We start from the raw sequence: 13,362 nt of genomic DNA, 5'->3' as shown, positions 1-13,362 counted from the left end.
TGGGAAATGCTTTGTGGGCAAAGTTGCATGGATTTTTGAATTCTGTGTGAGAACTATGAGTGATCTTCAGATCTAGGGCAGGCTCCCAACAAGACAAGGTGAGCATAAAAAGGCACCCAGGGAAGACCCTTGACCACTAAGGATGCTGAGGGTCCTTCATGGGTGCAGGAAGGAGAACCCTTGATGCCACACTCAGGACAGTTTCAGAAGCAGTGAAGATTTCAATGTTTCCACAGTGGGTTGTGGAATTCAGTCTTGTAATTAATACAATACAATTAAAATCCATTGGAACAATCTAGATTCTATTTGGGAAAGAAAAATGTCTGTTATTTGTATTACTGTGGCCTCAAACCCTAGCTTAGTGCTTAAAACAGTATTGTCTCTTAGTAAATATTTAATCCATTTATTTATTTAAAAAATAGTCATTGAGTTCCTAGAACTATTCTCAATGTTAGAGATCTAGTAGTAATAAAGACACAAACTGTGGTCATGGAGCCATGTTCTAGTGGTTGATAAACTAGATTTGAGTTAACAAACAATGTTCAGGCAGTTTTAAGTGCTGTGAAACAAAACAGATGAGGATGGAGAAAAAGTGGCCTATGTGGAAGCGCCTGGCCTGACAGGCTGAGCACCTGATGAAACACCTCCATACTCGACCTTCAGCACCTGCTGTCACACATCCCTGGTCACCTGTGGTCACCACACACCTAAGACCCCTGCAGCCACTGACAAGGTTAATTGAGTAGGTCATTTCCCCATCATGGCATTGGATGGATGACAAAAAGACAACCCTTTACTTATGTTCCCTGAAAGGACATCCTCAGTGGAGAATGAAAAATTTGGTGTACATGTTGAGAAGGACATGACATCGTGATCAGTTCCCGACCTACCATGAGCATTCCAGGGATCTGGAGAAACAGAACTTGCATGAATACTTCCTGGATATGCTTATTCATAGAATATCCAGGCCAGAGGAGAAATGTGCTCATCTGCTGGCAAAGGGTAATAATCAACTCAGGAGAAAGAGCAAGTCCTTACGCACCCGTGGGTTCCTTGTCAGGAACTTGGCTGTCACCTGTCTTCCTCCACTTTCTCCCTCAGGATAGTCTGAAAACTAAGCAGACAAAGCTGAAGAAGGACAGAGAAACCATGAGACCCTGGTCTTACTCACCATTCCCAGACACCCCCATCAGGGACCTCCAAGCCTCCATCTGGGAGTGAGTGCCACCAGGTCCAACCCACATGCACCTGCAGGGTGATCTAAGACAAACAGCAGGAACCCTGTTTACCCAGGTCACAAGGAAGAATGCTTTGGCTATAGCAGCTCATAAGAAATATATGAAAATTCTCATTTTATTGGCATAAAAGTACGATTATCGGCATAAAAGAGGTTTTCAATACCTATTTTTAGATTGCATTCCAGCCTGGGCAATACAGAAAGACTCCTGTTCTCTCTCCCACTTCCTCTTTCTCTTTCTTTCTTTCAAAAAAAAAAAAGAATTCTTTTTTTAAAAAACCAAAACCAAAACCAAGAACAGTTCTCTTGTTATTACAGATATAGCTACCATTGACAGCATGATATTGACACACATTTTAAATATTTTTCCCTCTAAATGGCTCTTAGCAAAAACTTTCTCTACCTATTGCTAGTTCTGAAATTGATGAAAAGATGCTCTGAGACAAATTACTACCTTTTTTTTAATTAAAAAAAAAAGAAAATCTTCATTTTATAGAAAACTAAGTGGAAATTATAGTGTTTTATGCTTTGCTTAGACCTGGTATTCAGGGATATCATGTAATTCATTCCCTGATGGCAAATCTTAGGAGAATCTGACTCAGTTACATGGTGATTCTTGTTTGCACAACCAAGAACAAAACTTTGTGACTTAATACTTCTTGGTTAGGTGCATTAGCATTCTTTCCCTAATACTCATTCAGCCCTGAAGAGCAACAACCTCCCTGCTGTGCCCTGCCCTCACCCCTCCCCCCCATCCTGTCCCACTCTACCCCCTTCCTCTCCATCCTGCCCTGCCCCTCCACCCCACGCTGCTCCCTGCCCCCACCCTCCAGTGCACTTGCCTTCAATCATCTCGACTCCCCAACATGTGGGTTCAGGCAGCACCAGAGCCTCCATTTTAGCTCCATGACCCAGGGCCTGAATGTGCAGCCAAGCACCTTTGGAATCTATTTAACAGTGGATGGAACAGTTCAAAGCCTCATCCCCTGTTGGAGGGTTCAGTGGCTCACTATGTTAATTTAGTAACAAAACCCCTTTTACAAAAAGGACGGGGAGTGAGTCCTTCCTAATGCTACTGCTGTGTCTCACAGTCACCCTAGGGCAGTGGAGTTCATAGAATACAGAATGAAGGAGCTTAGTTTTGGGGGACATTCAACTCCTCTGGAAATCTTAGCAAAAAGGTAGCTGGAGTTCTTCCGCCTTAGTAATTGTCATTGGCAGGAACATGTTGGCATTTCATAATTTATGTATTTGAAAGCATTTGCCAACAGTAGACTACTTTCTAGAACAACGTTAATAATTGGATATATTGCATGGACAGATAGTGACAATGAGTCATGAACAGGGTGGGAAGACAACTCCTTGAGTAAGGTCCTCAAAAGAGAAAAACCTTCCCATAGCATTAACCGAGACTCTGAGAATCACTTACTTGCATTTGCTTATTTAGTGCTCACGATAATTGTGCTATTTATGGATCCGCTGTCCAAATAACACGTGATGTGAAGTAAGTTCTAAACGCTTTCTAAATATGACAAAGTCACATGCTACAAAAACAGAGTTAGAATTTACACCGCCAGGCACGGTGGCTCACGCCTTAATCCCAGCACTTTGGGAAGTCGAGGTGGGTGGATCACCTGAGGTCAGGAGTTCAAGACAAGCCTGGCCATCATGGTGAAACCCCAACTTAAAAAAAAGAAAAGAAAAGAAAAGAAAAAAACAATTTACACCAAGCTCTGCCTATCTCTGTCTCAAATTCCTATGGGTGTTTGTCTTGAGAGAGGTGGATACCAGAGCCAGGTTTTAGCTGGATAGGTCTCCTGTCTGACCAGCGAGGAGAGGCTTTTTCTTGTTTTCACAGCCTTGTCTTTTCAGTCTGTGCACACAGTCACTCCCCAACCCCACGCCCAGGTTCTACTCCATGCCCCAAACATCAGCTCCTATGTCTCCTCATTTTTACTGTAAACCAAAAGTGCCTGAGACAGATCTTCATTGGTTAGAGGTTTATTTGGTCCAGGTTGAGGATGTACCCAGGTAAAAGAAATGCAAGTTACAATAGGATCTGTGACCTCTGCTTTTTCCAAAGACAGTTTTGGGAACTTCATTATTTAGTAGGAAAAGAGCAAGCAGGAGGGGAAGAAAAAGGAAGAGGGAGGGTAGGCAGTGAGGCAAGTGCTTTCATTCTTGTGAGGCTCTGATTAGTGCTCAATAAACCTGCATTTCACATAACGCAAGCATGTGAAATTACAGCCATCTGTTTGGGAACAAAAGGAAGGCAGTTTTGGCCTGACTCAATTTCCCAAGCTTAACTTTCCCTTTGGCATAGTGACTTTAGGGTCCCGAGATTCTATTTTTCCTTCGCATTACTCACCCTTACTCATTGCAACACATAAGTACCAACGACCAATTCTCAGGTCCATCTGACATGATCCCAATCCCAGATGACTCCAAATATCACCTTTTCCCCGGCTGTATCTGCCCTAACACAGATACATGCTATGTCAAAGTCACCCTTTGACTGACTACAATAACCAAGGATCTTCCTGTTCACGAATCTTGGTAAGATCACAGTTTTCTCCCTATAGTTAAATCCATAGAGTGTTTCTCAGCTTTTTGCTTGGAACTAAAGCAGAATTGGAACATAATCTCTTTCTGGGAACTTTATTTTACCTAGTATGCCCTGACAGCTCCAATTTCTGTCTATTATCAAATGTTTCTAATCACTCTGGACATGTAGATAATTGGAACAGAAGAGACAGACCAAAATTAGACCCATGTAAATGCAGTCAATCAATCTTTGTCATAGAGGAAAAGGAGGCTTTTGACATATAGTCTTCTTAACCAACAGTAAAGGAACAATTTGGTGACCATATGGGGAAAAACAAATATAGACATAAACTTTACAACATAAAAAAATTTACTAAGAATAGTTCATAGACTTAAATGTAAAATGTAAAACTAAAAAACTTTTAGAAGAAATCTTAGGAGAAAATCCATGTGGTCTTGAGTTTTGCGTGAGTGTTTCTATACAACTCCAAAAGCATGATCCATAAAAGACAAAAATTGATAAAATGAACTTTATTAAAGTTAAAATTTTCAGAAATGTGGAAGACCTAATTAAGAGAATGAAAAGACAGGACACAGATTGGGAGAAAACCTTTGAAAAAGACATAGCTAAAAAGGACTTGTATATCAAATACTTTGTAAAAATTAACAACAGGAAAATATCCCAGTTGAAAATGGGTAAAGATCTAAACACCTCACCAAAGAAGATGTACAGGTAAGCATAGGAAATAAACAGGCAACACACACAACATCCCTTTTCATTAGGGGAAGGAAAATTAAAACAATATAAGATAGCCGTAAACACTAATTAGAATGGCTAAATCTCAAAAAAAAAAAAAAAAGAAAGAAAGAAAAAGAAAAGAAAAGAAGACATTACCGATAGCCGTCGAGAATGTGGAAGAAAATAAACTCTCATTCATGGCTGGTGTGGGAATGCGTGATGGTACAGACACTACAGAAGACAGTTTCCCCCCTCAAGCTAAATATAATCTCATTCTATGATCCAACAAATCATGCTCCTGCTTATTCAGCAACCTTTTAAAAAACCTTAAGTGCACATTAAAAGCAGCACATAAATATGTACAGTAGCTCTCCCCACAATGGTCAAAGACTGGAATAAATCAGAATGCACTTCAATAGATGAATGGATAAGCAAACTAGGCTATAACCATGGAATGAGGCAATAGAAAAGAAAACCAGTTATCAACCCATGCAAAGATACAGATGAACTCAAGTCTATATTGCTAAGTAAATAAGTCAGTCTGATGAGGCTATGCACTGTATGATCCCATGTATATGACGTTCTGGAAAGGACAAAACTACAGAGAGGGTCAACAGATCAGTGGTTCTCAGGGGTTTTGAAAACAGAGAGCTTAAAGAGGAACTTTTTTTTTTTTTTTTTTTGAGACAGAGTCTCACTCTGTTGCTCAGGCTAGAGTGCAATGGCGTGACCTTGGCTCACTGCAACCTCCGCCTCCCAGGCTCAAGTGATTCTCCTGCCTCAGCCTCCTGAGTAGCTGGGATTGCAGGCATCCAGCACCACGCCCAGCCATTTTCTTTTGTATTTTTGGTAGAGATGGGATTTCACCATACTGGCTAGGCTGGTATCAAACTCCTGACCTCACGATCTTCCTTCCTTGGCTTCCCAATGTGCTGGGATTGCAGGTGTGAGCCACCATGCCTGGGCCTTTAGTGGTAACTTGTTGTTATGCATTCATCAAAACCCATAGAATGTTACAACCTAAAGAATATGTAGTAAGGTACGCAAATTACCATAATCACTGAGGAGGTTAGAGGATGTCAGGATGGAATGCAGAATGTGACAAAGAGTCTAACCGTGTCACAAATGTATGAAACAATGGTGGGGGAAAGGTGCTGACCAAAGTGACTTTGGAAATGATGGAGATCTAGAAAGCTAAAGGCAAAGGAAACTGTCCATAAAAGGTGCTGTCTCTTTTAGAAAGTTCTTTCTCACAAGGGCAACAGTTAAGTTTTGAAGCCACTCTGCCTCTAGCGTGAAATTGCACAATGAATTAAATACCTGGCAAATGGGTGAGAGCCTGGTTTCTCACTGCTGAAGTGAGAAGTTACAGATGAGGAGACAAGCTAGAATGATCCATACGCTAATGGATTAGAGCTGAAGACATCAGTGTGAACTCATGCTTATCTTAATTTAAACACATGTTCCAGGAGTCTGTATCCATATGAGAATACACATGCTTCCTTGTACTGTGAACAGAGAGCACTGAGAAGCAAAGCTTCTCTTGTTAGGATGGCTATTATCAAAAGGACAGGAAACAACAATAGTTGGTCAGAATGTGGAAAAAAGTGAGCCCTTGTACACTGCTCTTGAGAGTGTAATGTTTCTCGAACAAGTTAAAATAGAACTACTATATGATCCAGCAATCCCACTTCTTGGCAGATACCCAAAGGAAATGAAATCAGTATCGTGAAGAAATATCTGCACTCCATGTTTAGTGCAGTATTATTCCCAAGAGCCAAGATATGGAAACCACCAAGTGTCTATAGACAGATGAGTGGATAAAGCAAATGTAAGGTATATATAGAATATAGGGCAGAATGTTATTCAGCATTAAAAAGCAGAAAATGCTGCCATTGGCAGCAACAACATGGGTGAGCCTCGAGGACATTATGCTAAATGAAATAAGCCAGACATAGAAAGTCAAATACTGTGTGATCTCGTATGTATGTGGAATCTGAAAAAGTCAAACTCACAGAAGCAGAGAGTAGATTGGTGGTTGCCAGGTGCTGGGAGTGGGAGAGGTAGCTAAATGGAGCGATATTAGCCGAAGGGTACAAACTTCCAGTTATAAAACAAACAGGTTCTGGGGATCTAATGCACACGTGGTGACTCTAGTTAATGATGCTGTGTTGGATGCTTGAGTTTGCTAAGAGAATAAATACTAAGTGTTCTCACCCCACATGCACAGGTGACACAGTGGATGTGCTAATTAGCTTGATTGTGGCAATCATTTCACAATGTATATGTATATCAAATCATCAACTTGTACATCTTAAATATATGCAAGTTTCACTTGTCAATTATACCTCAATAAAGCTGGAATAAAAGTTTCTCCCGAGGACAGATCTTGTTAAGAACAGAATGCTCTGGCATATTTCAAAATGGTGGCTGTTCTCCCCCTGCCCGAAGCCCTGTGGGAGTTTTCTCCAGGATTCACTGTGAGAATGTGGTGGAGCTCCAGGATGTAAAGCTCACAAATGTGCCCCCATGACTGGCTTTCCCTGCAGCTGTCAGACTCATCCTCACTGAGCCCAGTGCCCCTGCTCCACAGGCTCCCCTCCTTCTGGGAGCTCCGGTTCTGCTGCAGTAGTTGTGGTTCTTTGATCTGACTGTTGGTCTCTCCACTCTGGGGGCTGAGGCTTGTCCTGTGACCTCACTTCTCTTATGCATCTAAGAAGAACTCCAGATGTAAGTTCTTAATACGATCTTCCAATAAAAGAAACCAGAGCTTCTTGGAGAAATGGATAACAACAGGACTGGGGAGCAAAAATAGAAGATTGGATAGTACTGAAAATAAGAAGGTGCTCAAAAAACAAAACTAAACAAACCCCACAAAGATTAAATGTTGTCAAACAAAAGAAGGAGCTTTTGCAAAGCCCTCCTAATGGCCAAAGCAGGAACAATTTGAGCATTGAAATAAATAATGTAGTATTAAATCAGAATCGGAAGCTTACAATAACTACCCATGTGTCCATGATGGTATATATAAATGAAAAAAAACGAGTGAATAGAAATCTGTTATGTAGAAGAATTTCTAATGATTAATGCAGATAATCAGTCAACAAGGAGGCAGCAGAAACTCCACACTTATTAAGTGAGGGCTTTGCATAGTGATTTCTTTCCAAAGACCACATGTAGTATAGAGAGGGGAAGAGTAACTTCCCAGTGAAGAAAGCTGATAAACATAACTTCAGCCAGGTGATCAGCGTTAACATGAACAGGGGTCTTGGGAGCACGTGCCCTTGCTATGATGTAAGAAGAATGGCACTTTACCTCAGATCATCTTTCTCAGAACCAATAACCCCAATCTAACAATCAGAAAAGCATCATTTAAACTGGAGGACATTCTACAATACACCTGACCAGTCCTCCTCAATATCACCAAGTTTATCAAAAACAAGGAAAGTATGACAAACCGCCACAGCCAAGAGAAGCCAAAGGAGACATCACTACTAAGTGGTATCATGGATGGAACTCAGACAAAGGAAACGTATCAGTTCATTCTCATGCTGCTATAAAGAACCCCCAAGACTTTATGAAACAAGGAGGTTTAATTGACTCACAGCTCCCCATGGCTGGGGAGGCCTCAGGAAAGTGACAGTCATAGCAGAAGGTGATTTTTCACAGGATGGCAGGAGAGAGAATGAGAGCCAGCAGGGGAAATGCAGACACTTAGAGAATCATCAGATCTCCTGAGAACTCACTCACTATCAGGAAAACAGCATGGGAGAACTGCCCCCATGATTAAATTTTTTTATTTTATATATATATATATATATATATTTTTTTTTTTTTTCCAGCAGAGGAAGAGGTAGGCCGAAGTAGCAGGAGGCCAATTTTATATCCCAAGGAGTTTTAAAAAATGACTTCCCAGCAAGGCATGGGGAGAAAACCACTGATTTAGGAGAGTTCTTGGCTCAGCCAACCACTGCGGTTATCTATACGTTTTACAAAGGCACGGAAGTGGAGAGGGGCTGCGCTCATGACCCTCTCCAGGGCCTGCACAGCTGGCCACGTTGGGTTCTTCCTTTTTCCCTTCTGGCCTTGGTGGAATTCCTACCATGGTGGTCTCTGCCTTTGGGATGATGCCTTCCTGCTTATCCTCAGGTAAAGGATGGAGTCTATTAGCATTTCCCAGGGGAATTCCAAGGACCAGCCTGGCCTCATCTTAAGTTCACCCCCCAGGAAGGTGATCTGGAAAGCCTTTAAACATGCGCTCTGGGTGGCTGAGTAGTGTCACCAAGCTGCTCTTGTGTGGGGCTGAAGCACAAGGGGGCAGGCAGCTGGCCAGTGGCCTACAGTGGGGGGAGAACCCCCGCAGGCCTGCAGGAGCCAGGGAGAGCCTCCAACTGGATCTAAACTTTGGGGACAGCCCAGGGGTGCCCCTCTTCACATGGCTCCCAGGCTCCCAGCCTCCCTCAAAGTCCTCCCCAGGCCCTGCAGGCAGAGAGGGCAGAGGTTGCTTGGAAAGCCTGCTGGCGGCTCCGAACTCCTCAGCAGGGCTTTAAAGCACATTCTTTCCACGAGGAGGTACTCTTGGCTGGGCTTCCTGAGTGCTAGAGAGAGTGCCTGCAGAGGTAACCAGAGAAAGGTGAGGATTGAGGCTGAGCCAGCCTCTGGCTGTGGGCTCAGAATGGCCCTCAGCCCAGCCATGCCTCCACCCAGCCCAGATCTGGGTAGATTGTTTGCTGTCTGATCTGAAAGTTGCCTAGAGACAGCTGAGGGCTGATGACCACAGACTGCTGCTGCCAACATTGTTTCCTTCTCCAAACACAAGACAGGGCAGACTTTTGAGTGTGGGGGCATCTTTGGTCTGATAACTGTCCTGGTTTGGGGCTCCCCGCTGAATGACATCAGACAAGATGACAAGGCTGACAGCAGGACATAGAGTCTGATCTTTTGGATGCTAGAACTTCAGGGTTCTAAGCTCCTACTGGACACACCTGACCTGTCCACAGCTGTAGCTGGAGGTATGTGGAGAAGAATGGCAGAAGGGCCACAGTGGTGAGGTGACATCCGAGAAGGGCCCGTGGAGCTATAAGAGGACAGATGAAACATGCCCAGAAGGGCCTCCCAGCCAGAGCAGCCACTGTGCATCCTACATTTCCATTCTGGTCCTGTGTGTCCTGCATCCATTGTTTTTGCAAACATGTGTCCTCAGGGGTCTCTGAAGAAGGCACTTTCCCCTGGCAGCCTGCCATGTATAAGCCTGAATAGAAGCCCAAGTCCATCCACAAGGGCTGGGCACTGTCAGAGTTGAGGGGAGAAAGAAAGACACCTTCTAGCTGCCCCATGGGCAGGCCAGAGAGTAGAGCAGGACATGAGGCATGCGCGTGGACAAGCATGGCAGAAGGGACAAGGCTGGGTCTCAGGACAGGACCGGCGCTCAGTCTGGCAGGCCACCAGGAGGGCAGACCAGCATGGCCAGCCACTTCCCTTTGTCTGCCCCAAGGGCAGTGGAGGTTGGTGACTGAGGACACTGAGTAAGAGAGTTCACAGGAAGGGGGTCCCAAAGGTGGGCTATTGCTGTCAGCAGGCCCCGAACCTGCTTCAGACCTGAGCAAGGCCTCCCAACGGTGCGGTGGGCCAGCAGAGTTGGAGGGAGGCACTGAGGCTGAGTGTAAGGAAGGGCTGGGGGCGGTGCAGCCTCCTCTCCATGGGCAGGGAAGGGTCTCCTGGCATCTCATGCGGCCACGTGCCAGCTAAGCAGCTAAGACTCCCCCAGTCTCTTGCCAATCCTGGTGAGGGCCTCAGACGCCTGCTCTGGCAGCTGCGCTGGGTCTGTGAGGATGGGGGAGGAGGTGCTCAGCTGCCGCAATGTGTTCAGCACCATTGGCCTGAGGATGGGCAGGGAGCAGTGCTGGTCCAGCCAGGACAGTGCCGTGCAGTGCAGCTCCTCCAGGCTGCTGATGGACACCATGCCCTTGAACGACTCGAACAGCGGCTTGATGATGATGCTGAAAATCCAGAAGTTCCAATTCTGCAGGTCTGGCTTTTCACGTATTCATCAAACATGTCTCTCATGTGATTGAACTGGGTGACGGGGACTCCCGTGGCAGGGAACAGCTGCTGGCAGGAGATGATAGCGGCATTGAGCTCCTTTCGATCTCCTCCCGCAGCCGCCGGGCCTCCTCTTGCATCTGGCCCCTCTCCTGCTGCAGCTTAGTGATGTACTCCATGGTCTTCTGCAGCGTGATGGCATGGCTGGTCAGCCTGGAATTGTTTGAGATGAGGATGTTGAGTGCATCGAAGCCCATCTTAATGTTGAAGCACCTTTTCTGCTCAGCTGAGATGTGTTTCATCTGCCGGTTCTTTAATGCAGCCACATTTTTGGGGTCAGATTTTCCTGAGCAGTTGTTCTGGGGAAACTGAGGGCTGGGGCTCTGCTCTGATGTGCACTGAGAGGCCTGCCCTGAGTTTGGGCAGTCCAGACTAGGCCCTGTGACAGTGACCTGGGGGCTGCCCCCATGCAGCGGGACCTGCTCGGCCTTCCCCAGGGTCTTATGCTGTGCTTGGGAAGAGCTGGGAGATGGGGGCAGGTGGGTTGCTCGTGCTGTGGCCGAGATCTGTCACCAGGATGCTGCTGTGGAACTCTGGGACCCCAGGAGCCCTGGCGATGGCGGCAGGTGCAATGACCACATTGGACTGGGACACCGTGGAGGCCAACATCCCTTCTCTCTTCAGAGGCCCTGATGTCATGATCACCGCTTGTGGCTGGCCTGAAAAGGGAGCTGGGGTGATGCAGGTGTTCTTCAACACCAAGGACACGGGCTCTGGTTTGGGAGCAGGCACTATTTTGTGAGGCTGCTTAGGCCTTCCCCCCATCAAGGATACAGGTTTGGGGTGCACAGAAGTTAACTGAGGCTGGGGAGGCCGGGTGACAGGAGACAGTGTCAGGCCACAGGGGTTCACTGTGGGGCAAGGTGATGGGTGGTGATGGGTGGCCCTTCAGTCAGGGCCTCTGGCTGAAGGTGGTGGTGGAGGCATCATGGGTGAGGGTGGCGAAGGCTGTGTGGGTGATGACAGACGGCGGTTTGCTGACTCCAACAAACTTCTGTGGCTGCTGGAAGGTGGGTGGAGCTGGAGGGTTCAGGGCAGTGGCTGAGGAGGAACTATCAGTAACAAGGGGGACACAGGTGGCGGGGCGGGGCTGGGGGACAGCAGGGGCATGGTGAAGACTGGTAGAAAGGGCTGCGGGACACTCAGAGGCGGCTCTGAGGTACTGAAGTCTGTGGGCTGGATAAACGGGTCCTCAGTCTGGGAAGCGTGTTCACAGACCTGCCCATCCACAGGATCCAGGGATGGGGCAGCATGGGGCTCGATGATGCTGTCAGGAAGGCTCATGGTGGGGAGGGTGGTGGTATGCAGGATGCTCTCCTGTGCAGGTGGGTTGTTGGAATCTGGTACAGGTGTTGAGGCAGGTGCAGGTAGCATGGAGCCAAAAATGGAGCGGCTAGAAGAGAAGAGGTCCTGGAAAGGCTCGAAGGTGTCCATGAAGTCCAGGTTAGGCTGCAGAGGCATCAGCCCTGGCTGGATCATGTCCGCATTTCCCAGATTTGCTATTTCCCTGGGATCGGGTCAGGCTACTGGCTGGTGTGAAGACAGCCTGGAGAAGAGGGTGTGGATGAATTCTGACATGAGCATGTCTGTGTCCAGCAGGGGGTGCTCCTCTATGGGGATGGGGGTCTTCCATCCATCCCTGTGCTTGTGCCAGTACAGCATGTCATAGTCCTGGGCCAAGCTGGAGAGGTCTTCATCCTTGTGCTGCTGTAGCCTTTTCTTGAAGTAGGTTCTCCACTTGTGATACTCCCGGATCACAATCTCCATGCGGCTCTTCCAGTACTTCTCTTCCGTGGTGATGGCCTCAGGCCGGCAGTGCTTCTCTACATCCACAGAGCCGTCCAGGGGCGTCATACAGGATTCTTGCCCTTCTCCAGACACTGCATGTACCAGGCCCGCCAGATGGCATTATTGAGCCGGATCTTGTCTCTCCACTGGAGCTTCAGGTCCTTGAAATTCTTCCACTTTGGAGACACCAACTTCCCACTGTAGGCCAAAGTCATGCACTTGAACAGCTTGGTGGGCGAGGTGTCGACGGACAGGTGGCAGGAGCTGGTCTTGCCGAAGCTGTAGGTCTGGCATGTCTGCTTGTTGACCGTGTCGAAATCATAGCCCTTCTTGGGCGGGTGCTCCCGGTGAGGCGACGACACCATGAAATGGCCGCTGTGAATGATCTGCTGGCGGCGCGGAGGCTCGTCGCGGCCCAGCCCTGCCCGGGGCGGCGGCGGCGCGGTGCTCGAGTGAGCCCGAGCCGTGGTGGCCGCACCGGAGACGGCTCATCCGTGTCCGAGTCGTCGTTGTCCTCGGGCACCTGGGGCTTGAGCAGCACCGGGCGGCCCCGATTGCGGGGCCGGCGTGGGGAGCACATGAAGACGTCGGCGGCCATGAGAAGGGCCCTGCATTCCCCGGAGCCCGGGGAGACGCTATAGCAGCTTGTGGCTGAAGGGAGCTGCCTGGCCCGGCCCGCGCGCCGACGCGCGGCGCGGTGGGAGGGGCTATATTTTTATTTTTAATTGCATTTTAGGTTTTGGGGTACATGTGAAGAACATGCAAGATTGTTGCATAGGTACACGCATGGCAGTGTGATTTGCTGCCTTCATCCCCATCACCTATATCTGGCATTTCCCCCCATGCTATCTCTCCCCAACTCCCCACCCACCCCCACTGTCCCTCCCCTATTTCCCGACCCCCCACAATGATTAAATTACCTCCCACTCTGTCCCTCCCAGGACACATGTGG

At 47.3% G+C, this 13,362-nt stretch overlaps 1 pseudogene; it reads right to left on the bottom strand.

Annotated features, from left to right (window-relative positions):
* Positions 1-9,882: 9,882 nt before the first annotated feature.
* On the bottom strand, positions 9,883-13,019 carry LOC100389224 (MLX-interacting protein pseudogene; annotated as a pseudogene).
* Between the last annotated feature and the right edge of the window lie 343 nt (positions 13,020-13,362).

Source organism: Callithrix jacchus, chromosome 14, assembly GCF_049354715.1.
Source record: "Callithrix jacchus isolate 240 chromosome 14, calJac240_pri, whole genome shotgun sequence".
Lineage (NCBI taxonomy): Eukaryota > Metazoa > Chordata > Mammalia > Primates > Cebidae > Callithrix > Callithrix jacchus.
Note: the sequence above shows the minus strand (reverse complement) of the source record. Positions and strands in the feature narration are given on the sequence as shown.